This window comes from Talpa occidentalis, unplaced genomic scaffold (genome assembly GCF_014898055.3).
Source record: "Talpa occidentalis isolate TD23 unplaced genomic scaffold, MPIMG_talOcc4v2.1 talOcc4.4, whole genome shotgun sequence".
Lineage (NCBI taxonomy): Eukaryota > Metazoa > Chordata > Mammalia > Eulipotyphla > Talpidae > Talpa > Talpa occidentalis.
Genome location: NW_023604295.1, coordinates 96,796,838 through 96,821,408, shown reverse-complemented (window position 1 = coordinate 96,821,408; position 24,571 = coordinate 96,796,838).

Sequence of the window (24,571 nt, the reverse complement as noted above, 5' to 3'; positions counted from 1 at the left end):
TGATCACAAAAATCTGCAAAGAGCTGATGAGACTTAACAACAACAAAGAAAAGAATCCAGTCAAAAAATGGGCAGAAGAGCTAAAAAGAAACTTCTCTGAAGAGGAAATGCAAATGGCCAACGGGCATATGAAAAAATGTTCAACATCACTTGCAATCAGGGAAATGCAAATCAAAACTACCATGAGATACCATCTTACACCAGTGAGGATGGCACATATTAAAAAAACTAGCAACAACAAATGTTGGCGAGGGTGTGGAGAAAAAGGAACTCTTCTGCACTGTTGGTGGGAGTGCAAACTGGTCCAACCACTGTGGAGAGCTGTGTGGAGATTTCTGGACCTACTAAACATAGAGCTTCCATATGATCCAGCAATTCCACTCCTAGGTATTTACCCAAAGGACACAGAAACATCCATTCCAAAGAACACCTGCACCCCTATGTTTATAGCAGCACTGTTTACAATAGCTAAGCTTTGGAAACAGCCCAAATGCCCAAAAATAGATGACTGGATCAAGAAGATGTGGTACATATATACCATGGAATATTACTCAGCATTCAAAAAAGATAAACACATGCAATTTGCAGCAACATGGATGGCGCTGGAAGGGATCATGCTCAGCGAAATAAGCCAAAAAGAAAAAGAAAAATACCGGATGGTCTCACTCATAGCAGGAATCTAGAAAACTTAAATAAGGGACCAGGAAAACGAATAACTATAAGAAAGTGAAAATCAAAATCAACAAAAAACTACGAACCAGAGACACTTTTAGGGGGGCGGGGGTGGGAGGGGAGGGATTGGGGTCAGAATGGGGGGGCTGCAATTGTATGGGGAATATAAAAATAAAATTTATTATTAAAAAATAAAAAAATAAATAAATAAATAAAAATTTAGAGTTCTCAGACCCACCCTTATTCTCCAGAGAGGGAAGAGGGACTGAAAATGGAGTTAAATGATGGTCTGACTTGTTGAAGCTCCATAAAATCCTCAGTAGCGTGGAGGACAGGGAGGGTCCAGTTTGATCAACACACTCGCACATCAGGAGAGTGATTCCCCCAACTCTGCAAGAACAGAAACTCCTGTGCTCAGGACCCTTTCAGACCTCAACTAGATATTCATCCTAATCCTTTATGATACCCATTATTATATAATAAACTGCTAAACATAAGTAAGTGGTTCTGTGTTCAAATGATCGAACCCAAGGACAGATAGTAGCAACCCTAATTTATAGTTGGTATATGAGAAATACAGGTAGAACCTGGGACTTGAGATTAGAGTATGAAAAGGGTGGCCTTGAAGGATTGAGCCCTTAGCTCGTGGGATCTGATGCTGACAGTGACAGGTAGATAGCGTCAGAATTGAAATAGAACACCCAACAGATGTTGGAGAATTGTTAGGTCTTGGGGGAAAATAGCCCACACTTTTGGGGTCCATAGAGTCAGAAGTAAAGTGTGGCAGTGAGTGAGTGTAAAGGAGAATCACAAAGGAGTGTTTTAGTCCTCTTCAAAGAAAGATAAGCCCAAATGAGTTTTGGTGGCCAGATTGTAGGGTCAATGAAAATCAGACGAGCCCAGAGTCTGTGTGGATTTAAAGGCAAGTACTCTATTGTGTTTGGTTCTGCACCTCAAGTCTCACCTGTGAGTAGTGAATTTCCTCAATAGATTGTCTTAAACTACAAAAAACAAGGCCTGTTCTCTCTCTCAGGAACAGCCAGAATGGGATGTTTACATCCCTGAGATATTTACGGGGCTTGCAGGGAGGATGCCTCATTTGTTTTTTGTTTGTTTGTTTTGGGTTTTTTTGGTTTTTTGGTTTTTCAAGATTTATTTATTTATATAAGCATTGGGTACAGTCAGAAGCTCGGGAGGGTGAGAGAATTCACCAGAGCCAGAGTGGGGAACAGAACAGGCAGAGTGACGAAATACGCTGCTGAGGGGAGCAGCGGGCAGGGCAGGAGAAGTCTGCGCGCCATGTGGGACCCTCGCCGGCAGTCAGGGATAGAACCGGTGCAGCAGAGGCTGTGGGCAGCTTTGCAGCCCAGTGCTCAACCACTACACCGCCAGGGGAGGCCCGAAGATGCCTCATCTGAACAATCATCACTTTCCCAGGGTGATGTCTCGAGAGAACACCCAGACCTGAGCCCCATCACTCTTTGCCGCTTTATCTGTGTAGGCTCCTGTCCAGATGTTTGTGCTCTAGGCCTCAGGATTTTACTTTGCAAAGAGAAAATATTAGCACCCATTGGGCAGGACAGCCATGAGGACTATGGATAATTAGAATGAGAAATAGTGCTTGGCCTGCAGTAATTGAGTTATGTTGCCAAAATTGCAATGAAATTCCACACCATGGCCATGCTTAATTCAGCCAAGTCTTGGGGCCTCCCTGGAGGCCTAACCATTAGGTCTCCACTGTCACCACTGTGTCCTGAGTTCAATCCCTGGCCAGAGAGTCAACCTACATGGCTCAGCAGACCTCTCCTGTCTCGCCTGCTGCTCCCCTCAGCAGTGTATTTCAGCAGATCTGCCTGTTCTGCTTCCCACTCTGTCTCTGATGAATCTGTTCACCCCCTCCTTATGTCCTCCTCCCCACACCTCTAGCCTACAACCCAGTTCTTCTACGCAAAAAAAAAAAAAAAAAAAAAAAATCCAGCCAAGTCTTGATTGAGGCCTGGCACTTTAAGGGGGAGTGCTGAACTTTTTTCAGGTTATTGACCTGCCTTTGAGAATCTGCAAGTGACAGGACCTGGAAAGAAGCATATACAGACAAGATTTTACACAGACTCTCAGTGGTGCCCAGAAGCCCCTAATCTTCCCTCAGTGCCCAGCACTTTGGGAGTGTAGGAATTGCAATTCAGAGGACCCTGCCTATGTGCAGCTCACTTATTTTATAGTAAGATCCGAAAAAAACAAGCTCTTTGCACTTCATCCCAGGGCAGTCTGGGGAGGCTGCCACCATCACTCTGATGAAGGGCTAGGAGATCTCCTGGTCTAGAGAGGTTCAGCATATGGGCACAGAGCAGCCAGAGCACAATCAGAGTGTGAAGCTCTACGAAAATAGCAGCACCTGTTGCATTTTTCAAGCACAGGAGCTGCTGTGGCAGTGAACAACTACAAAATACAAAGCATGACTAATAGCACAAGCACAAACCTGTGGAGGTACCAGAAATATTTTGACATTTGGGGAGAATCTCTAACTTGACAAGGTCAGAAATCCCTGCTGTGGTCCAGCAGCCCTTCCCTGGCCTCCAGTCCAGGCAGGCATCCATGACAGAGGGTTGCCTAGGCAATGCCTGAGCAGCTGGCCTCCTATGGCAACTAATGTAATTAAGGTGGAAACCTTTTAGAACACACTTTAAACAAAAGAAAACCCACGCTACATCCAAGGGTTCCTTTATTTTGCTCCTGCAAATAAATCTCATTTCTGGGGTCCCTGGGTCACAGTCTCTGTTCACAGTCACTTTTCCAGTTTTCATCTAGACCCTTATACACAAGAGAAAGGTTTTGATTGGGTTTGTTTCTTTGTCTTTGTCTTTGTTTTTTGTTTCCTTTTATCTTGCTCTCTTAAAGTCATAGTAGCTGAAGTTTGATTTAAAAAAATGTTTTAAGTAGTTTTGCCTGATTTCCAAATATGGGGACCGTATGTCTCAATTTGCTCCCAGACTGCTATTCAACAAAGATAGCAGGTCTTCACCAGGCTGTATTTTAGTCATTGACAACATGAGGAAATTTGACAAAAGTAACAGAGCAGAGCTGCCTTACAGCGAGAGAGCTGAACAAATGGACTTTTATTCCAAGCTCACTCCATCACCTCTGTTTTCCTCCTCTGACTTCAAGACCATGCTTCTTCCATCCCCTTCCCTCTCTAACTAAATATTCTGGGTTTGTGCCTTGAAATAAGGTGAACAAGTCTGTGCTCCCCTCCCCCCCCCCACTTCCTGTATCTCTTCCATTGTAAATGATTGGTCACTTTGCATCACTTGCAATTCAAGAAGGTCCCACGAGGGGTGATACTTTTATTACTGCAAACAGCAATGATATTAATATTTGTATATGTCATAGAAGCAACACACATTTGTTCTACGAACCTTTATGAGTTGGGATCATAGAGTACATATTTTTCTGCATCTTTATGTTTTTCCTCCACTATCATAAAAGAATATATTTCTGTGATAATCAGAAGAGAAATGTTGGAAATATTTCAAAGTTACTACAATTGTATTACCCCACAAAGACAGCACAATGGATGCTAGAATATTATCTTTTATTATCTGTAAGTATAAGACTGTGTGTTCCATGGTATATATATATAAAAGATGCATTTAGGGACTGGATGGAGATACAATCACAATCTGTAGGTTGTCCATCCCATTAAGGGACTGTTTATAGTTTGAATAGCCTCATCATCCCTACATTCCGCATGTTGATTTGGCTCAAAAGAAAGACACCAATACTACTGGTGCAATGAGGCTGCACCCCTGGGGCTCCAGTGACTGGTGTCTCCTTGAGTCTAAACACGTTCTCACAGTAGGTCATCGCTGGTCAGTGTGTGTATGCCAAAATTTAGGGGAGGACAGGGCCAATTGAGATGTTTATCTTGCCTGAATCTTCTCAAGTCTTTTCAAATTTATCACTGGCACTTTCCATTTTCCTATCAGATTTACCGGTTTAAAAAACTTAAAATAGCATTAATGCCTCCTGCAAGAATGGTTGTAAAGAAATATTATATGAAAATAGTATGTATGGTTGAATTTTTCCATGAAAAAGTAAAGATTTTTTTTAGACCTTAATGCCAGTCTGCGATCCCACTTTTAAGAATATGCTCTATGAAAATAAAACAAGCACAGTTATTCAAAATAACAAAGCTATTTAAAAAATCTCAATATCTCTAATTTAAAAGCTATGTTATTTAAATAGTGATATCCTCTTACTTTGAAATACTAACATCATTAAAACTAATGAGAGAAATGCTTATGTGCTGGCATGGAAAGGTCCACTAATTGGGGTTAAAGGAAACAAAAGAAATAGCTAATATGAAAATAATAGCATGATCCTGTGGAAAAGAGACTAGTTAACTGGAATTTTCCTGTGATTACCTAAAGTTCCAGAGTGAAAACAAATATAAATACCACATATACCCATTGTGAAGACAATTCCTAGATATATGCATGCAGGACTTGCTAAAAGATAGCAAAACCATTCCAGTAACCATTATTCCACCCCAGTTATAAGAAAGATAAATCATTCAGAGTTCATTGAATATAAAGTCAGATTAGTGAATTGGTCTCCTTCCTTCTACAGTGGAAGGAAAGGGGTGCCTCCTTCCCCTGCAAGGCAGGAAGAGGAAAGCTGCTTGGAGAGATTGGGGATGCTTGCAAGAAGGAAGGCTGGCATTTGCTCTCCAAGAAAAAACTGAGCTGCAGGGACTGAATCCATTTCAGTAATGGTGGGAAATGCCCTCCTGCCAACCAATCCATGAGATTGTTCTCTCCCACCCATCAATGTTGGGCATGATCGTGGGTCTTGCTTTGTCCCAAGGTAGGAGTATACCTCCCCAGCCCTCGACTTTGCATTTGGTCATTTTTTGCTCTGGCCAATGAGGTGTTAGCAACCATGGTGTACACAGAGGTTTGACATGTGCTTATATGCTTTTTTCTCTGGCATTAGTGTCATCTCTTAAGTATAGCTTTCCATAGCTGCTACCCCTTTAGCATGAACCCAGTAGTACCATACACCAGACAAACCTGAGCATGACCAGAGCAAGGAGCCAAGACCAACTAGACTCTCCACTTGAAGCTCAACTGCCCAGACAAGGCCAACTTGTATTGGTTGAGCTGCAGCCCCATGATTGTAGGACACATGCTATTGCCACATGTCACTGAGTGGGGGTAGCTGTGGCAGAGCATCTTACATGGCATCACTGCATCAACAGATAATGAAGACAATGTGAGAGGTCTTGACACCCTGATAACTTACTCTGGGACTTTGTGATACAGTGAGCCTATCAACTCATGTTTGATTCCTGTTTGGAAAATTGTGAGGGTAGAGCCTGGTAAAAGCTGCCCATTGGTCAGGTTAATAAGAGATGGGACAGAGGTAGAGCTGCTGAAGTGCCACTGTTTGAGTAGATGGAGATGCCTGTGTATGTCAGGTAGACATAGATGGCAGCTGGTTTGACTCATCCTGACAGAATCTTACCCAAAACATCATGGCTTCCAGCTGGGAAAGCCAAGAAGAGGCAGCTTGGTGACCTTGTGGGGCAAAACAGAGGCAGCAGGAACCATTAACAGAGATGTGGAAGGACAGCAAGGGAGACTGAAAATGCCCTTTCCTACCAGAGGGGCTTCGGCTTACGTCATTCTAAGCGGGAGCAGAGAAGTGAGATGCAAGTTTTTATCTAACTTTGACTAAACCTCTTACTACCTGCAAACAGGATTTTTGTGACTGAAAGTTATCCAAAAACTATGAGATTTGACAGAACACATCAGAAGACAATGATGGATCTTTAAATCATTTAGTAAAACTATACATCAGCATATAAATTATATATATATATAAGCACACACACACACATATATAACACAGAGCTGTATATGCTGTATATACTCTATGTTGTATTTTGAGTATGTCAATAAAGATATTTCTATTTCTGAGAAAACGAACGGCCAGGGTGAGTCTGAAGCAGAGGTATCTGCTGGGCAGGAGGATCCTGCAGTGGAAACAGACTCCAGCCTTCTCTCCTTGTTCCCTTTACTCTAACAATATGGTTCATTCCTCAGCAAACTCTTCAAATGTTCAGCCTGTGGCAATGAGATATTTTTGTAGTTTTTTATTTAACATCCCCCTGAGAATTATAGTTGCTTTTACAGAGTATTACCAAGAAATAAAAACACATTTTAATTGTTCAAGCAATTTGGCTCCTCTTCTTTCAGATAACAGAGGAATGACAACCCTCAGGGCAGAAGTCAGAACATGGGGATTCTTGTCTGCAAAGTGGCCCAGGTTCCCCAGGTGACCTTAAGCAAGGGCCTCAGCCTCTCAGGCTTCATTTTGCTCTCATGTCGATCCTCTGCGAGACATGCTTCAGACATCCTAAGTGCCAGGATGATGTGGGTTGTGAAAGGCCCTATGAGTTGCATCCTGAGAGAGCCATCTTGAAAGTGGATCTTTGATCCTAGTCAAGCCTTCAGACACGTTAGTCAAAGTCTTGTCTGCAGTTTCATGAGAGAACCTGAGCCAGAACAACACAGCTAAGCCTCTTCCAAATTCCCTACCCGCTTCCCCCTCCCCCGCAAGTGTGTATATCCAACACCCAAGTCCTAGCATCAGACTCTGCTTCATGGAAACCCAAACTAAGTAAATAGCTGCTGAATAAATTAATGAAATGATGGATGGATGAATGGATGGAGAGAATGAGCCACTTAACATCTCTGAGATTCAGTTTCCTAACTTGTAAACAGGCATGACAATATTCATCCTACAGAGTTGTCATGAGAATTAAAAGAAGTGGCATTTCAAAAGTGCCTCATACCATGCCTACCCCAGGAGGGGCTGTTCCATAGCAACACTTCAACTCCCCTCCCCGCATGAAAGCCCATTGCTTGTCTGGCCCTTCATTCTGCCCTGGGTGAGCCAGGCCCTTGCCTCTGGGCAGGGTGACCGACAGCTTTCCTGAGTTTAACCCTGTCCAGGAGTCTGACATTAGAGATTGAAATTGTTCCTGAAATTAAGGGAGGCACCATCTCTGCAGAAAAGTAGGCAGCAGACAGGGAGTGATTGGCAGGCCAACTGATAGCAGGTTAGTTGCAAAGCTCCTTGGACTGAAGCTCATCTTATTAGTTTCTTGAAGATAGAGCAAGTAGTTGTGCCACAACTGCTAGCAGGAAGATGTAAGCTCCTGTCTTAGGGAGAGGAAGTGCCCCAAATTTTCCTACTTTAAATCCCTCCAAGTTAATTTCCCCTGTTGGTGAAAGGCTGAAATGAGCATGGTCTCCTGGTGACAGCAGCATGTCACGTACAAGGGAGTGGACATATCTCAGCACAGTCCAGCAACAACACCTGGTCTCCGCCCACGCACCTGGGCTAGACACCAGCCCCTGGTTTGCCTTCCTGGGAAATCAAGGGCCCAAGGAGAAAGATAACGTACTCAAATTGGAGGTGTAGCAGAGGGAAGACCATTGACCTTGCTCTTAAACAGCAGGCTCAGACCCCTGGATCTGCCAGGAACAGAAACATCCTTCCATCCCCTCCACTTCCCTCCATCCTCTGCCACACTGGACCCCCACTTCTCTGTGGATATCCAAGCCTCCTGGGCCTAATGGCTCTGCTAAGGTTCCCTGACTTTTATAGATATGAGCTAGAACTGGGTCATTAAACCTGAATCTTTCAAAATCCCAGTGATTCGCAGTCCAGTCTAATACCTGCCGTGGGTGAGAGGCAAAGAACACAAGGTCCAGAGCCTCAGTTTCAGAGTCTATACCTGAGAGCTTGAAGCTTCCCTTGAGGACTGGGATAACCCACGGTACCCCAGAAGCTGAAGACCTCTATATCTAGCTGTGAGTCAGGCTCATGGGAGATGCCCAAGAGAAGAGTAGAGTCCTGCCTCCCAGATCTTCAAGAATTCAGCCAAATCCTGCATATAAATATCTGTCTAGAAACGAACAACAGAAAGAATGAATGAGTGAATGACTCTTATATAGCACAACAGATTTTACAGCCATCTAACGACACCTCCAGAAAACAGTATGGTAGGGAGAAAAGAATTCTATCATCTCAACCGAGCACTTGTCTCCTAACTCCACCACAAGAACTACCTTACTGGCTTTTCTATCTGGAGCGGAGGTAAGACTAGTGGCTAGAAGCTGAGGAAGCAGGCTCCACCCAGGTAAATTTTGGCCACAGGCAGAAGAAGGGACCCCACTACCTTTAGGCACAGTATGTGCAGCAGAAGCACACCTGCAGGCCCTCGGGCCTGGAGACCCCACCCCTATTCGCACAGCCCCATCTAACCTGGGTGCTAGTGAATCGTATGCACAGAGGAAATCAAAGCAGATAGACAGTGAGTTTGAAATGTCCCCCCTTAGCATCTCCCTAATAGACAAAGGCTGAAATATGGGTTAAAGCCAGAACTTGCCCCACCCATCTGGGGTTGACACTGAGAGACATGTGTCCAGGCTGAAGGGGCCACCTGCAGGTGTGAAGCCTTCAGCACCTGTAAGTAGCATCCCACTCTTCAGGCCAGAATCCAGGCCCCAGAGACCACGAGGAGGGCACCGCCGAGAAGATTGCACCTTCTTCCATGAACTCCTTGGCAACCCTGGTTTCAGGAATCCCTGTTTCCTCTGGGATTGTGACTCTGATGCCTTTGCTTATTGTCCTGGGGGTAGGGGCCAGAGAAAATCAAATCACCTCTTTCCAGCTTCTTCCTTCAAAGAGCTCAGAGCCCTCCTGACTATTGTAGCACATGTGCTCAGATGATCCCACTTCATGCTCAAATTAAGCTAGTCCAGCTCTCTTTCCTTATCTGTCTGATGAGAGGTTGAGCTAAGTAAAGCCTCCTCCCAGGTTTTAAATCCATGATTTTTATGTGAGAGTGATGGAGTGAAGTTAAAATGGACTCACCTATAGAGAATTACTGTAATTTTTTCATTGGTGTTATTCTCTACTGCTTTCGATTCCAAAAGTCATTACACTTTCACCAGTCTCGTTTCAATCCCTGCTCCGCCACTGTGTCACCTTGGACAAGTTACTTAACAGTTCTGAAGCTCTGTCTCCTCATATGAAATTGCGGTTGACGTTAGCTGACTCACAATGTCATTACAAAGATCAAATGAGATAATGTCTGCAAAGCATCAAGCTCAGGACATAGTCGGAGACACTCCACAAATGCTAGTCCTCTTCTGGTTCCTCCAACACTCCCTGCTGGGGAAGAAATGGCCCAGGAACATTCCTGACCTTACCAACCCAGCCCCTCTGCTATAGGAATAAGGTTTCTTCTGCCCCCTTCTCTCCTCCACTGGCAGGCAGCAGGGCCCGGGCTGCCTCGCACCTGCCTTCAAGAGCTGATTATAGGCTTCACTTCCCAAGTCCCAGCTCAGTGACCAGTGTCGGAGCCAGTTGACGAGCACGCCTTGTTGACCCGCTACAGTACACCATCTTACCACCCAGGCCTGGTTAGGGCCCATGGGCGCAGAAGACTGGACATTTTGGGGAATTTTTAACATAAAGCGCAGCATCCCTCTGTACCAGAGTCTTGTCCACAGGCTACAGGGGGCCACTTAGAAACCAAGTGACAGTCAGCCACCATTGATTTTCCTACAAGAGGGAAAACCAGCAGAAAGAACATGTATTCAGAGGCCAGTCAACCTTATATCGGATCAGATGAACCCAATTGAAAAACAACTGCCAAAAAGCTTTTGGCTTGGACAGGATAATAGGGACTGTTTCTGAAATAGAATCACTTTGTTGTTGAAATGTGCAACACTGACAGGCTCTTTTCTCTCCATGAACAGAAAAGAAAATTTTCTAAAGAAAATTAAAAGAACAGATAGCTCATATGTAAGGAAATGGCAAAAAGTAAATTAAGGCCACCAATTGTTCATCATAATACATATACTTGTATTGTCCTTATGGTTCACTTGATGCTGTTTTAAAGCACTTTACAAGTATCATTGCATAACCAAGTGTTTACATAACAAGTTTGTACTGTATAGCAGGACGCAAAATGAAATGTTAAAATCAAGATGTATTCAAGCATTATTTATATAAAAAAGGAAAAATATGAGGTATCAAGGAATGAAAAGAACATAAAACTTTAATAACTCACCCTAACACTGATTTTCATATGAATGGGAAATTAATTTAAAAGAATAAGAAAATGAAAAATCAATATTCAATGATCGTAACGAAAAACTAGATTTTAAATACTGAGTCATAAATCAAGAAAAGTAAAAATGAATACCCTTATGGAAGTTTTTACTCGATTACTAAGTTATTTTCAGGAAATTAATAATGCCCGGAATAAATTTTAACACAATTGTATATCAAAATTGATTTGAGACTGTTTCTATCAAAAATAAGTCTGTTACTCTTTATTGCCTATATTTTTACATTGACAAATGCAACATCCTTTCATTTGAAAAAAGGTAAGTGCTTCTTTAACCTTGCCTGAACTCCCAGGGAAACTGATGAACTTCCAGGCTCATTCACATGCACACACAGTTTTCCACATAACTGAAATTATAGTCTAGGTATTATTTTTTTTTTTTTTTTTTTAATAGAGGCATGTTTTATTTATTTATTTGTTTGTTTGTTTGTTTATACATGCACTGGGTACAGTCAGAAGCGTGGGAGGGTGAGAGAATCCACCAGAGCCAGAGCGGGGAGCAGAGCAGGCAGAAGGACCGAAGCACACTGCTGAGGGGAGCAGCGGGCGGCAGGAGAGGTCTGCGCGCCATGTGGGACCCTCCTCCGGTGGCCGGGGAGCAGCCGGGGATCGAACCGGCGCCGCAGAAGCCGCGGGCAGCTTCGCAACCCAGCGCTCAACCGCTGCGCCACCGGGGAGGCCCTATAGTCTAGGTATTATTCTGTGACTTAATGTCTTAGAAAATCTCCCTGTCAATACATATATATTGACAGAAAGCTTGTTTGCCATTGCATTGCATTCTAATGCAATCATTCTCTTTAAAGAACAGGTAGCTGTTTTTCAATTCTGGACTAACCCAAACCATTGCAATGAACTCTGGATGGGTTTGTGCTCATTTAAGTATCACTGCAGAATAAGTTCATAAAATTGCTAGGTCAAAAGGTGTGTTACAGTAGACACTGACAGATTCTTCCCAATAATAAAGTAACAATGAATCTCACACTAACAAAGAATGTGAATTATTGAATATATAATATGACTTGAGGAGCATTGCCCTCTTTAAAACATCATCTTCTCCCACCTTGAAATACGATCTGTGTGTATCTAAAACCTTCTCTCATAGGGATCATGTGGTTTATTCTTGTGAGGTTTATTCCTAAACATGCAGACATCTGAATTTGATATTAAAATACACATGTTGTTTCATCTTCTCTTATTTTATCCACTATTTCTTCTCCCACATCCTTCTCTGGGAAGCCTTCACTTGCCCCTCACTCTGCATCCTTCTACCATAAATAGCATTTCTAAGCTTCTTAGCAACACCACTTTTTTTAAAAGATTTCTTTATTGATCTTTTTATTTATTTATTTATTTATACAAGCACTGGGTATAGTCAGAAGCGTGGGAGGGTGAGAGAATTCACCAGAGCCAGAGTGAGGAACAGAATAGGCAGATTGACGAAATACACTACTGAGGGGAGCAGCGGGCGCAGCAGGAAAGGTCTGCGCGCCATGTGGGACCCTCGCTGGCAGCCAGGGATTGAACCGGCGCTGCAGAGGCTGTGGGCAGCTTCACAGCCCAGCACTCAACTGCTGCACCACCAGGGGAGGCCCTAAAGATTTCTTTATTTATGCATAAAAGAGCTGGGGCAGGGGGTGAGAGGATTCACCAGAGACAGAGTGGGAAGCAGAACAGACAGAACAGGTGAGACAGGAGAGGTCTGCTGCACCATGTGTGCTGCTCCCTGGCTGGGGATCGAATTCATTCCACAGTGGCTATGGATAGCATCATAGTGCTGCTTCTTAACCCCTTGCACCACCAGGGAGGCCCCAGCAACACCACTTTTAAGTATGTGTAGTGTACCAGGGCTGTGCTAAGTAGCTTACGTTCATGGTGTCACTTCAGTCTGATGTCATACCTCTGGAGAAGTTCTCATTACTCCCATCTCACTGACGAAACTGAGAAGTGATATGGAACTCCAGGTCCAAGCAACAAATAGCTGAGGAGCTGAAAAATTAACCACCATTGAATGGCCACAGGTCAGTCCCCTACTCTGCTGTGACATCATCTTCAGACCAGGAACTCTTGTTATATTCATCTCTTCATCATTTCTTCTAGCAGTCTGTGATCTACCATAGCCCTTCTCCCAATATCACTCTTTCAACATGTCCTCAGAAAGGTTCTAAATAGTTCCCTAAGGGACCTCCCTGGTGATGGTTAAAGTCTCAGCACTATCAAGCTATCACCTGCCACCGTGGCCTGAATTTGATCCCCAGCCAGGGAGCTGACCCACATGGCAGCAGACCTCTCCTGTCTCACCTGCTGCTCCCCTCAACAGTGTATTTCAGTAGATCTGCCTGTCCTGCTCCCCACTCACTCTCTGGTGAATCCTCTCACCCTCACCCCCCACACCTCTGGCCTACATCCAGTTTTTGTGTACATAGATAAATAAAAACAAATCTTTAAAAATAAATAAAAAATAGGGCCTCACTTGTGGTGCAAGGGGTTAAGTACCACACTATGAAGCAATCCGCAGCTTCTGCAGCACAAGTTCGATCCCTGGCCAGCCAGAGAGAAATCCACATGGAGAAGCAGACCTCTCCTGTCTTGCCTGCTGCTCCCCTCAGCAGTGTATTTCAGTCTGTCTGCCTGTTCTGCTCCCTGCTTTGTCTCTGGTGAATCCTCTCAACCCCCCTGCATCTCTGGCCTGTACCCCAGCTCTTGTATGCATAAATAAATAAATCTTAATTTAAAAATATAAATAAATAAATAAATAATAAATAGTTCCCTAAATTAGAACAAAACCCATCAGGTCTCTGCTGGTTGGTGGTCTCCAATGTGTGGAAGACACTTTAGGGACAATACAAAGTTGAGGTTTTAACAACAAAAGAACATTCTGGCAAAAAAGGATCAAACCCCTCTCACAATTCACCTCACATCCAGCATGCCAAAATTTTCACTCCACCAATGATGCAGCCACCAGATGCAAGCAAATAAAGCAAATCTGATCAGATAACATCTCCCCACCCCCACCATCTGCAGGTCTCCACCTCTGCCCCACGCTTCTCCTGCTGCCCTCAAACTACCCAATACCACCAGATGGGATTAGACTTGCAGAAGCAGGAGCCAGGTGAGAAGGACAGATTATTAACACAGATGATGACAACCCCCCCGCCATCCTTCTTGGGGACCACCCCAATGCATGTCCAGGACAGCTCCACAGAGAGTGCCAGCAGGTCTGAGCCCGCTGTCCACAGCAGTGACCAGCTTGACAACATGCCCTTGGACAAGCTTTCTCGCCTTCTGCTTCACTCCTCTTAGCCCCCTACTCCCTCCCCCTGGAATCACCTACTAAACTCCCCTCATGCAAACCCCTGTCCTGGCTCTGCTTTCTGAGACTTCCTTGTCCAAGTGACAGAGGACATGGCACACAGTCCAATTCACATGGCGCTGCATGCGTCCCTGCACGCATCCCTGCATGTTCAGCCTTATGTATGCACACATGTACCACACACACCAATTTGGGTCCTTCAGGTTCTGTTTTTGTTTTTGTTTTATCTGCATAAAGGAATTCAATTGCTATACAAGAAAAAGGAAGCATTCATTCCTCCCTCCAGCCTCATCAAGGCAGTTTTTAGGTGCCATTATTCCTTACGTTATGGTACAGTACACCCCTAAATCCAAGGCCTTTCCTAGTGTCAGCAAAGTCCATGTCACGCTCATTGAAGAACAATTTTCTTTTAATTTCTCAGACTGTACCTAATCCCAGCTCTGTCTCCTCTCACCTGTGGGAAGGAGAAACGTTAAAAACCAAAGAACTGGCCATAGATTCAATGATTGACTGTGTGGGCACAGAGCACCCCTCGTCCACAAACTCTCACTCACAGTTGGGGACGGGGACTCAGCTGGCAGGGTCAAAGCTGCAGTCACACTGTCTCTGGGACCTTAGCAAGTCTTGTAATTGATGGAGGACAGGAATAGAAAATACTGAAAGGAGGCGCCACAAGACCAGAAACCTGGCTCACAAGGAGCTGGGGGTCGAAGAGATCAGCATAGCCATTGATACAGCTATGGAAACCAAGATCCTTAGGCAGAGACAACACACTTGCAGAAACTAGCACCCTTAGGCTCAGACTATGATCCTTAGGTGCAGATGCCTAGATTCCAAAGCATAACATCCAAGCAGGTCAGATTGCTGTCTAGAGCACAGGCCCAAGGGTGAGGATATGGAGTTTGAGCCCAACAGACCCCAAAGGTAAAGATATGGAGATTGAGGCCATTGTGAAATCTCCTACCCCTTTCAGATTCTATATAGTTATCCAAAATCAGCAACTAACCCAAAGGCTCACAAGGAGTGACCCCTCCCAAGCAGAAGAAGACTAGATCAGGGCAGTCTCTGCACAGGCTGGGGGCAGCACTCCGTCTGCCCACCTGTGACTATGCAGGTGCTTCTTTTCACCAACTCTCTCCCTTTGCAGGGCAGCACCTTCTTGTCTGTCCGTGACCTGTACCATGCCGGGACTTCTCCTCACTGACCTCCCACCTGTACCATGCCGGGACTTCTCCTCACTGACCTCCCTCAGCGGAGGCAGCTCTCCCAAGGCCGCCTGCCTGCAAACCTTCAGGCCTCTCTGAGCAAACCTGTCCCTTTCAGGGCAGCTCTTCCTGCCCGCTTGTGTCTATGCAAGTGTCTTTTACTCTTCCATCCCTTTCCTAATAAACCTGCCCTTTAAATATAACTAACATCTGTCTCGTGGAGAAACTCGCCTGGGGAACTCGCTGTGTGTCACCGAAACGGGAGCTCTGGTAAAACCTTTCCCAGAGTGAACCCAAGGACCCCGCACTCCAAACCCACAGACTCCAAAAACGACATCATAATTGTTCTGAGTCTCAGTTTCCCCATTTGTAAAAGCAGGGATTTTTTTCCCCACCCAAAAGAGCCTTGAATTCAAATATTTTCTAATCAAAATCATTTTCCTAGGTACTCAGCACATCAATACCGGTGTTATCTGCTAGGGAAAAGGATGAGGGATTTAAGATTAATGGACCAGGCACTGCACTAGCTTTGACTTCCTCACAGCCTTTATTTCAGGAATGCCTATGGCAGCCTGCCTTCTTAGCTCCATTTTATAATGTGGCCACTGGAATTCGAGAGTTCAAGTAACATCCTCAAGTCAATCAGATGATAAATGGCAGCGCCCAGGCTTAGACTGGTATCCCTGAGCCCAAACCCATTTGTTTCCCCTGCTCACCCCTCTGCTGACTAAGGGAAGCAGACACAATCAGGTGTGCAGTTGGTGTCAGCAGTTCCTGGGGTCTCATCTCAACTCCCACATTGAAAGCATAAAGGTCAGCAGCCCCTGGGGAAAATTTCACCTTAGCCTGGGATTAGTTTCCTATGGCTGCTGCAACAACTTGCCACAAACTTGATGGCTTAAAATAGCACATATTTATTCTCTTACAGTTCCTGGGGGCAGAAGTCTGAAGTTATTTCACTAGCAAAAACCAAGGTGTCGAAGAGTTCTAGGGCAAGTTGGGGTTAATTAGGCAGGCAATGACAGTCAAGTGGGTAAGTGAAAAGCAGGCAAGTAGGGTAAGTGAAAAGCATCACGATTTTCTGCCTTCCTGCCATTAGCATTAATGATAGATCCCTGCAGTCCCATATGCATGCCTGATGGCAGAGTAGGGTGTGGGCATGAATAGGTGGGCACACTTGGGCTGAGAGACTGGGCTTATAAGGGTGGTGTCACGGGGACACCAGCAGAGCAGCAGAATGAGAACAAGAGGAGAATCAGAGGGGTAGAACCGTAGCAGCAGAGAACAGAGGCCACGAGAGAACGTTAGAGTCCAGAAAGGGTGAAGATTCACTGGGAGCTGGGAGGCCTGCCAGCCTCCCGGCTCCTTGGCCCCCCTGGCTGCTGTGTACCTGGGTGCCACTCTATAGATGGTATAAAAAGCTCAATAAAAGCCCGAAAAGCCACCAAGGGCTCCAGGACTCTACTTTACCCATCAGCCCAGATCATAGAGCACCTGCTCTGTGCCGTGCTGGCTCTACAAGAGGCTTCTGAGATAAGGGAAACAAAAGGAATAAAGGAAGCTGCAATGATAAGGACAACTTCCAAAGGGGGTTAATCAAACACCCCAGGACCAGGGACAGTGGATGTTCCTAGACGAGGACAATAAAGGAAAGTATGCTAAGATAAGGGCTGGAACACAGAGACTTCGTTTTGGCCACAGAGACACTAAGGCAGTGAGTGAGACCACCGAGAACTAACCAATCACAAAGAGACTGGTGGAGCTTTAGAATACTTAGGAAAGAAGGTCTATATTCCTTGAAGCACGACTCCATTTTGACATCCTTGCCCGCCCTGGCCTGGTTCCTTGGGCCTGCGAGTCCCACTTTATTTCTGTTCCTTTTCCCCCTAATAAACTTTTTCTTTCTCTAAACAAATCTGCCTCTTTTCTCTTGCTTGCCTGAGAGCCAGCGAAGTTCCTGCTGTGGCTTCACGAGACACCAACCGTGGTGGTCTAGTGGCTGGAACTCAGCGCTGCCACTGCAGCCTGGGATGGATTCCTGGCTGGGAGACTAGGCCTGAAGACCTGAAATCATGGTATCGTTGACAAGGCCACATTCCCCCAGAGGCCCCTGGGGAAATTCTGTTCTTTCCTTTTCTATCCTCTACAGCTGCATTTCTTCAATGCTTGGTCTGTGGCCCCTTTCTTTTCAGTGACTCCACCTGCATCATCCCATCTCTCTGACACCCCTTCCTTCTGCTCCTGTCATTGGCCTTCTCCTCTGTCGGTAGCCAAGTCTCCTGCTTCCTCCCTCTTCTAAGGAAACTCATGATTACTTTTCAGGGCCACCAGAACAATTTTCCCATCTCAAGATATTTACCTCAATCACATCTGCAAAGACCCTTTTTCCAGGTAAGATAATGTAACAGGGTGGTCCCCAGGAAAGGGGGAGGTTCCAGGTTTCCTGCCCCACCCAAATGGAGGGTGGAGCTAAGCAGGGAGAGAAGAAGCTGCAGAGGAGACTGAGGAAGGAAGGAAGCAGGATGGAGCCAGAAGGAGACCTGGAGGAGGCCATGGAGCCGAGAGACACATGAAGAAACTGTGCTTGCCTTTTGTTCGTGGACTGGGTGATACAGGTGTGGGTGAGACCCGTGGGGAGGTGACAATGGCGGTTTTTGTCTTGATTTTGATTTTGCTCTTTTCCGCCAAGACTTGTCTGGTTGTTTCTGATCCTTTTCTGTGGGTCCCCACTGGAAGATGCTTTAGACTTGTGGCAGGCTTTGGGGCCTTGCTCTGGGCAAGTCCTGCTTGGGTGGACTTTTACCCACGAGGGGACGGGTAACTTTGGGTGCTTGATTTAGAAACTAGATTCTTTGCCTTTCCTGTATTGTTTACTAATTGTATTAAAGCTCTTGTTCACTCAAGTCTCAGATGTTTTGTGTTGATGTGGCAAATGGCAGAACCTATATAGAGCAGGCAGGTTTGCAAGGTCTGGGCTGCCCCTCTCCCTGCCCTGTAACAGTAACATTCACAGGCTGCAGGCATAAGGGCCTAGAAATTTGGGGGGACCATTATTGAGACAACCACAGCCCAGTTTAGGAAATTTTACTTGACTTCCTAAAACCATGCAAAGGTATCAAGTTTGTAGACACCCTAGGAAAGTAACCCAGGAAACTATTAAATGGTCAAGACCATATTCTTGTCAGTCACGTTAGACCTGCATAAGGGAGATCAACCCCCAATAAACTCATAAAGTCAGCAAAGTGTGAAGTCGCCTTCAAGCTTCAGCCAGCCCTGCCACACCTGCCTGCTCTCCAGGTGCTCTGGGTCCTCACATTTCAATCCTCCTCCCCCACTCCTCTAAACAAGGGACTCTCAGGAGAAAAGGAAGTCAGGGATTTATTCAGGAATTCGGATGGCAAATATTTGCAACCTGAGCCTAATTATTAATGGTAGGATGAAAGACTATCTTTTACAGAAGGAATTTCCAGCAACAGACACCAATGGGGCATTCAAGCAGCCACTGAGGCCTGTGTAGCTTTTATTCTCCCAGTGGAAACAGTCAATGTGAAGCCAAAGATACCTTTCCCCTAGAAAATGGTATCACACTGCAGACATCTTCAACTGAGGGAAGATTCTTCTGGAGACTCGGTTTCCCTCCTGTGTCTTGCTGCTGACATCACCTGCCATACTTGCTCAGCCGATCTTGGCATCTGGGCCTCCAGCTGCAGGAGTGGAAGCCTTGGGCAGTCAGACTACAGAAAATGGTGCAGAGCAAAATCCTGAAGACTCTGCAGCCCCAAAGCTGGCTTCCCCCTGCTTTACAGGCACCTACTCAGTGACCTTCTGTGGCCTGCTAGCCTCACTCCTTCCATGAAAGCAAATGGGAACAGTCAAAACTGCCCTGGCCCCCTGCCACTTCCAGGCGTCCATTTATATCCCAAATGGCTCTCAACACCATCCAGTTTGATTGATCACTGAAAAACATTTTCAACTCAAAGGAAATAGGAACTAATGGTGACATTTGGGAACCATAACAGGTCAAAGAAGGAGTTGTTTGGGACAGGGATTTAGGTAGTCCTTAACTCATAATAGTCAAAGATACTCCTTTGCACATGTTCTCTACTGGGCTAATATGTTGTAGTTTGGGCCTTGTCTGATACTGAAGGACAATTTGAGGGATTCATTTTAATCAAGGTTCCCAAGATGCACTGCTTCTGGCCATCGCCTGGCAACTCCTCCAGCTCGTGTTCTCCATGTCTTTGAGCCCTTCAAGAGTCAGATCTGATTGTGTGTAGCTATGCATGATCCCAGTATGTGAATTCCTTTGTGTGCCACAGGGACTGTGGACCTGGTCCCTAGGGGTAAATGTCCCAGAGAGCACCTTAGGTATTCTAACTTCACAGTCAACCTCACAGAGCTTGCCCACCATTAACTTAGACACACACAGGTAACTTAATCTTCCCGAGTTTTACTTCTTCTCATATGGAAAATGGAAATAATCCCCCTTCTAGATTTGTTGGAAAAGCTAAAGGAAGCACACACATAAATGCACAGCACAGTGACTACTATATATCAGGCATTCGACAAATGCACTGATTCCTAATGTTATTTATAATAATTTTAATACAAAGTCGCACTGCTAGTTTATAGACTATGATCTTACATCATAATCTATAGTCATCTGAGAAAGAAAGTAACGGCCCATAGGACTCTCTGCTTTTATGTTTTGCTATTAAACAGTTCTCTGCCCTTTGAATATGGATCAGTGTTCCACTTTGCACTTCAATATCCACAAGTATCTACCAAGTGGTTGCTGTGTGCAGGAAACATAAACTCAAGGGCATTACCACCTCCTTGTAGAGTTAAGAAACAAGCACAAAACAAGATGGAAAGACTTTCAGCCAAACCGCACCTTCCAGGAAATCACCAAAATGACCAACACAACGGGAAAGGGGAGAGTCCCCCACTCCATGTTCTCTAAGCTTTTTAGAAAACGTGTTCCTTTGGCCACATACATGTGATCTACGAGCACGGTGATAGGGCACTGTTCAAAAAAGAATGCTCCACAAACGTTATCACAGCTAAACTATAATGTTACCCTGCATGCAGTCAGCACTGTTGTGGACAAGCAAGGAAAGGGCAAGATTCTTGCCAGAGAAATAATGCTTGTAGTGAGCACATTAAGTGTGCTGAGATCTGAAATAGCCTCCTGAAACATGAAAGAAAGTCATGGGGGGAGGGGTGGGGGGGGGAAAGGAAGCCAAAGAGAAAGGTACTTGGGTTCAGCCTAGGCTCCACCCAGAGCAGCACACCATGTGAAAACCAACGGAAGGTGGGCCTCCCTGCTGGTGCAAGGGGTTAAAGTCTCAGGGCTATCAAATCACCAGCCACTGCAGCATGAGTATGATCCATGGCCAGGGAGTTGACCCACATGGCACAGCAGACCTCTCCTGCCTTACCTGCTGCACCCCCAGGCAGTGTATTTCAGTAGATCCGCCTGTTCTGCTCCCTACTCTGTCTCTGGTGAATCCTCTTATAGCCCTACTTCCCACCTCTGGCTTACACCCCAGTTCTTGTATGCATAAATAAATAAAAATAAATTTTTTTTTTTTTTTAAAGAAAAGAAAACCAACAGAAGGAGCCTGAGCTGTGGGAAGCCACGCCCTGTGAATTCAGGGCATGCTCATGCTAGGTGTAAAAAAAAAGATCTCTGGACTATTAAAAAAAAAAAAATTATGGATGACCCTAATGCTTCTCTGTGTCTACTCAGTCAAGAGCGTTTCCAGAATTCAGACAGGGTTTTAGCACTTCCCCACACAATCCCTGTTTGGAAACTGGCCCTTAAAGAAAGGATAGGACTCGAACATGTGCAGAACAGAGACATCCACACCAAGAGCCTGGTGAGGAAGGAAGAAGCAATGGGAATTTAGGGTGGGGCCCTTCCTCCGCTGTCCCAGCTGCCTTAGTGACATCTCCAAAATGGCTCGGAGTCTGAAGCTCTCCACCAGCCCTGAGGTGCTGTAAGTCTCACCGCACTGAGCTGTGTGAGAGGCTCGACCTGGGAGCTGATTCCCCAGTTTGTGCAGCAACTGCTTGCGCCAAACTGCCAGGCCCTTCTCGGCTACTGCGGGAAGGAATCTTGTAATTTGCTTTCTGAAACAGATTTTCTTTATTCAAATTAGCTACAGTAGTGTTGTTAATCCCCTTGTCATGGGATTAGAATATAAAACTGCATTGAGATTAGAGACTGACAGTTATGTTGGTGGAGTTTGGATCCAACTCAAAAGTTCAAGCAATGCAGCCTTCCCCACACGCTCGGGGTCTTTGACTGGAACAATGGCGCCACCTCGTGGTCATTATCGTATCTGTTTGGAAGGCTTTCCTCGACACAGAAATTGCTCCTGGTGTTTTGTATGTGCCAGGTCAGAGACACAATGATGATTAAAGTAGGCTAACTCCTCCTTCAAGGGACCTTCAGTCTGGTAGATATCACTAATCCAGATCGTGTGGACTCATTCGACTAAGGTCTCCAGAAACTGCCTGGCGGGCACTCTGGCTAGCCTTTCTGAACCCCACAGCTGACCTTGAGGTGGATGTCTACAGAGCAGGATTTCAGGCTTCTTGACCCACCTGCTTTCCAAACCGTAAGTCCCTTTCACAGTTGACAAAGTGTGTTCCTATGCTGTTCCTCAACTTACTATTCATGTAACCATAGCAAAAAATAATAACAATAATAATACTCATTTATTCAACACATAGTTACCACTGGCCTGCATGAATCACACTCTATGCTTAGGACTGAAGACCTAGAATGTTTAATGACCAGCCCCTACTTCCCATGCGTGGCTAAAGAGATTAAGACAATTCCTCCCTCTGTCCACTGTGCAGAAATTGGAGTTCCCTTCCAGGTTAGCTGAGCCCTGAATCCTCACCCATCTTACTTCCCTCAACACAAACCCCGCCCCCCACCACCATCACCCTACTGTTCCTTGTACACCCATGTTCAGTGCTGCCACTGGACCTTCTCTTGGCTCCTTCACCTGGAGGAAATGCCTCCCCTCTCTCCTCAAAAATGGCAGCTGCTGGAGGTTCTGGGCAAACAAGCTCATGCTGTCAGAAAAAACTAACTTCGAGTACCAGATACTGATATTGGCAGCTGCAAATTGGGACTGCAATTCCAGGTGGACAGACCCGACTGTGCCCCAAGAGGACAGAGACATCAGAGCCAAGGCAGAGAGGGAAGGGCTTCCCTGAGCAGAGCTCCAGTTCCACCAGAGACTATAATGGGACAGAGGGAAGCAAGAGGTTTTATATCTAGCAGCTATTAGACATGAGAAAATGGGAGTACTACGTGTTTTCCCCTCAAGAAAGGGTAGGGAAGGGAAAGAGAGAAGTTCTACAGATGGTGAGAGATGAGGGAATTTTGTGAGGTAAAGAGTAAGTGAAAATGTCCTTGGATGTCATGATGAAAGGTTATAGGTAATACAAATGTGGGAGTGGCTAATGTGAAACCTTAGACTGTATCACTGGTCATGCATGCACCTCTAAGTACTCAGGGAAGACTACTACTTTTCACAATGAGAACTGTGGGTATATAGGTTTCACTTAGGGTCAGTGTATTGCCCCCCAAAAAGGAAAGTGCTTTCATGTCTGTGTCAATGCCACATGGAGAAAGCACCCACATCCCCAAGAACCTGAGCAACAAGGGGACAATGAACACATAAATGCCATGGAAATTCATAGCACGCAGAGAACTATAAGCTTGATGATGCACAGAACAGGCTTCTAAACTAATTTGAGGTCCTAGCAGCCAAGACCAGCAGCCATCTTGTCTACCTAGCTCTTCCTGCATCCCAAGATACAGAAATTACAGGCCCATTTTCTTGTCCATCATCTCTGTTTTGCTATTCCTAACCATCTGATCTTGAGATGTATTATCATGTGAAGGGACTGGCATGGTGTTCTGACACAAAGGTTGCAGAGCTAGAAATAGTGAATGTATCCCTACTTCCCCTTTCGATTCATGTGACCTTGGCAAATTGCTCAACCTTTAAGAGCTTCAATTCAACATCTGAGATGGTGTTGTTGTGAGTCTGGGAGATAATGTATACAAACAATGTTTGTTTTCTAAGATTTATTTATTTATTTATACAAGCACTGGGTACAGTCAGAAGCATGAGAGGGTGAGAGAATTCACCAGAGCCAGAGTGAGGAACAGAACAGGCAGACTGACAAAATACACTGCTGAGGAGAGCAGCAGATGCAGCAGGAGAGGTCTGTGCGCCATGTGGGACCCTTGCCAGTGACTGGGGATCGAACCGGCACTGCAGAGGCTGCTGCAGATGCTGTGGGCAGCTTCGCAGCCCAGTGCTCAACTGCCACGCCACCAGGGGAGGCCCACAAACAATGTTTTAAGGGTCAACACCTTCATTTGCTGTGAATATTACCTAGGAGGATCCCATCCAGGGAGGTGAAAAGGACCCAAGTCTAGGGAAGTAGTGGTACCCCATCAAGACTAAATCAATTGCACAACTCTGTGAATGAGGTGGCAGGCATCTGGGATCTAGACCTGGTCCCAGCTCCACATGGAACCAGAAATACCTATTCTCTTTCCTTCGCACCCCCACTTTTCATGAGTAGGTATTTATGGACTTCATTGTTAGAACTTAAATTTCACCTTGAGGAGTCACTGAATTTGTTATCCACTTGTGAGGTGAATGTGGGCTCTCATTGTATTCTAACAATGTAATGGACTCTTCTTAGATTAGCTTCCTATTTTTGCCTTCGAAGGAATCAAGGAATCGATTCATCCACAGGGTTGTAGCAGAAGCTCCATGTGCTAATGACTTGGGTTTTTTTGAGAGCAGGCCCAGGGTCCAAGGACCCCAAGCACCCTCTTTTTTCTGTTCTTGTGTTTGGTCAAGAAAGAATTCAACATTGAGATGAAAGTTACAGAAAAGCCAAAGATTTATTTATAGAAATGAAGAAGCAGAGAGACTTCCCAAGTGGATAGTCAATTAATGTGACAAGAAGCAGGTGCTTAAATAGGTACAGTGGGCAAGGAGTGGAGGTTTGGCCATTGGGTGTTTTGTGTTGTATCTCTAGGCTACCGAGGCCCACTGAGTTTTCCCACATCACCCAGCCTACTTTTCTGAAACCCCCTTTCGTCCATTGCTATTGTGCTATCATGTT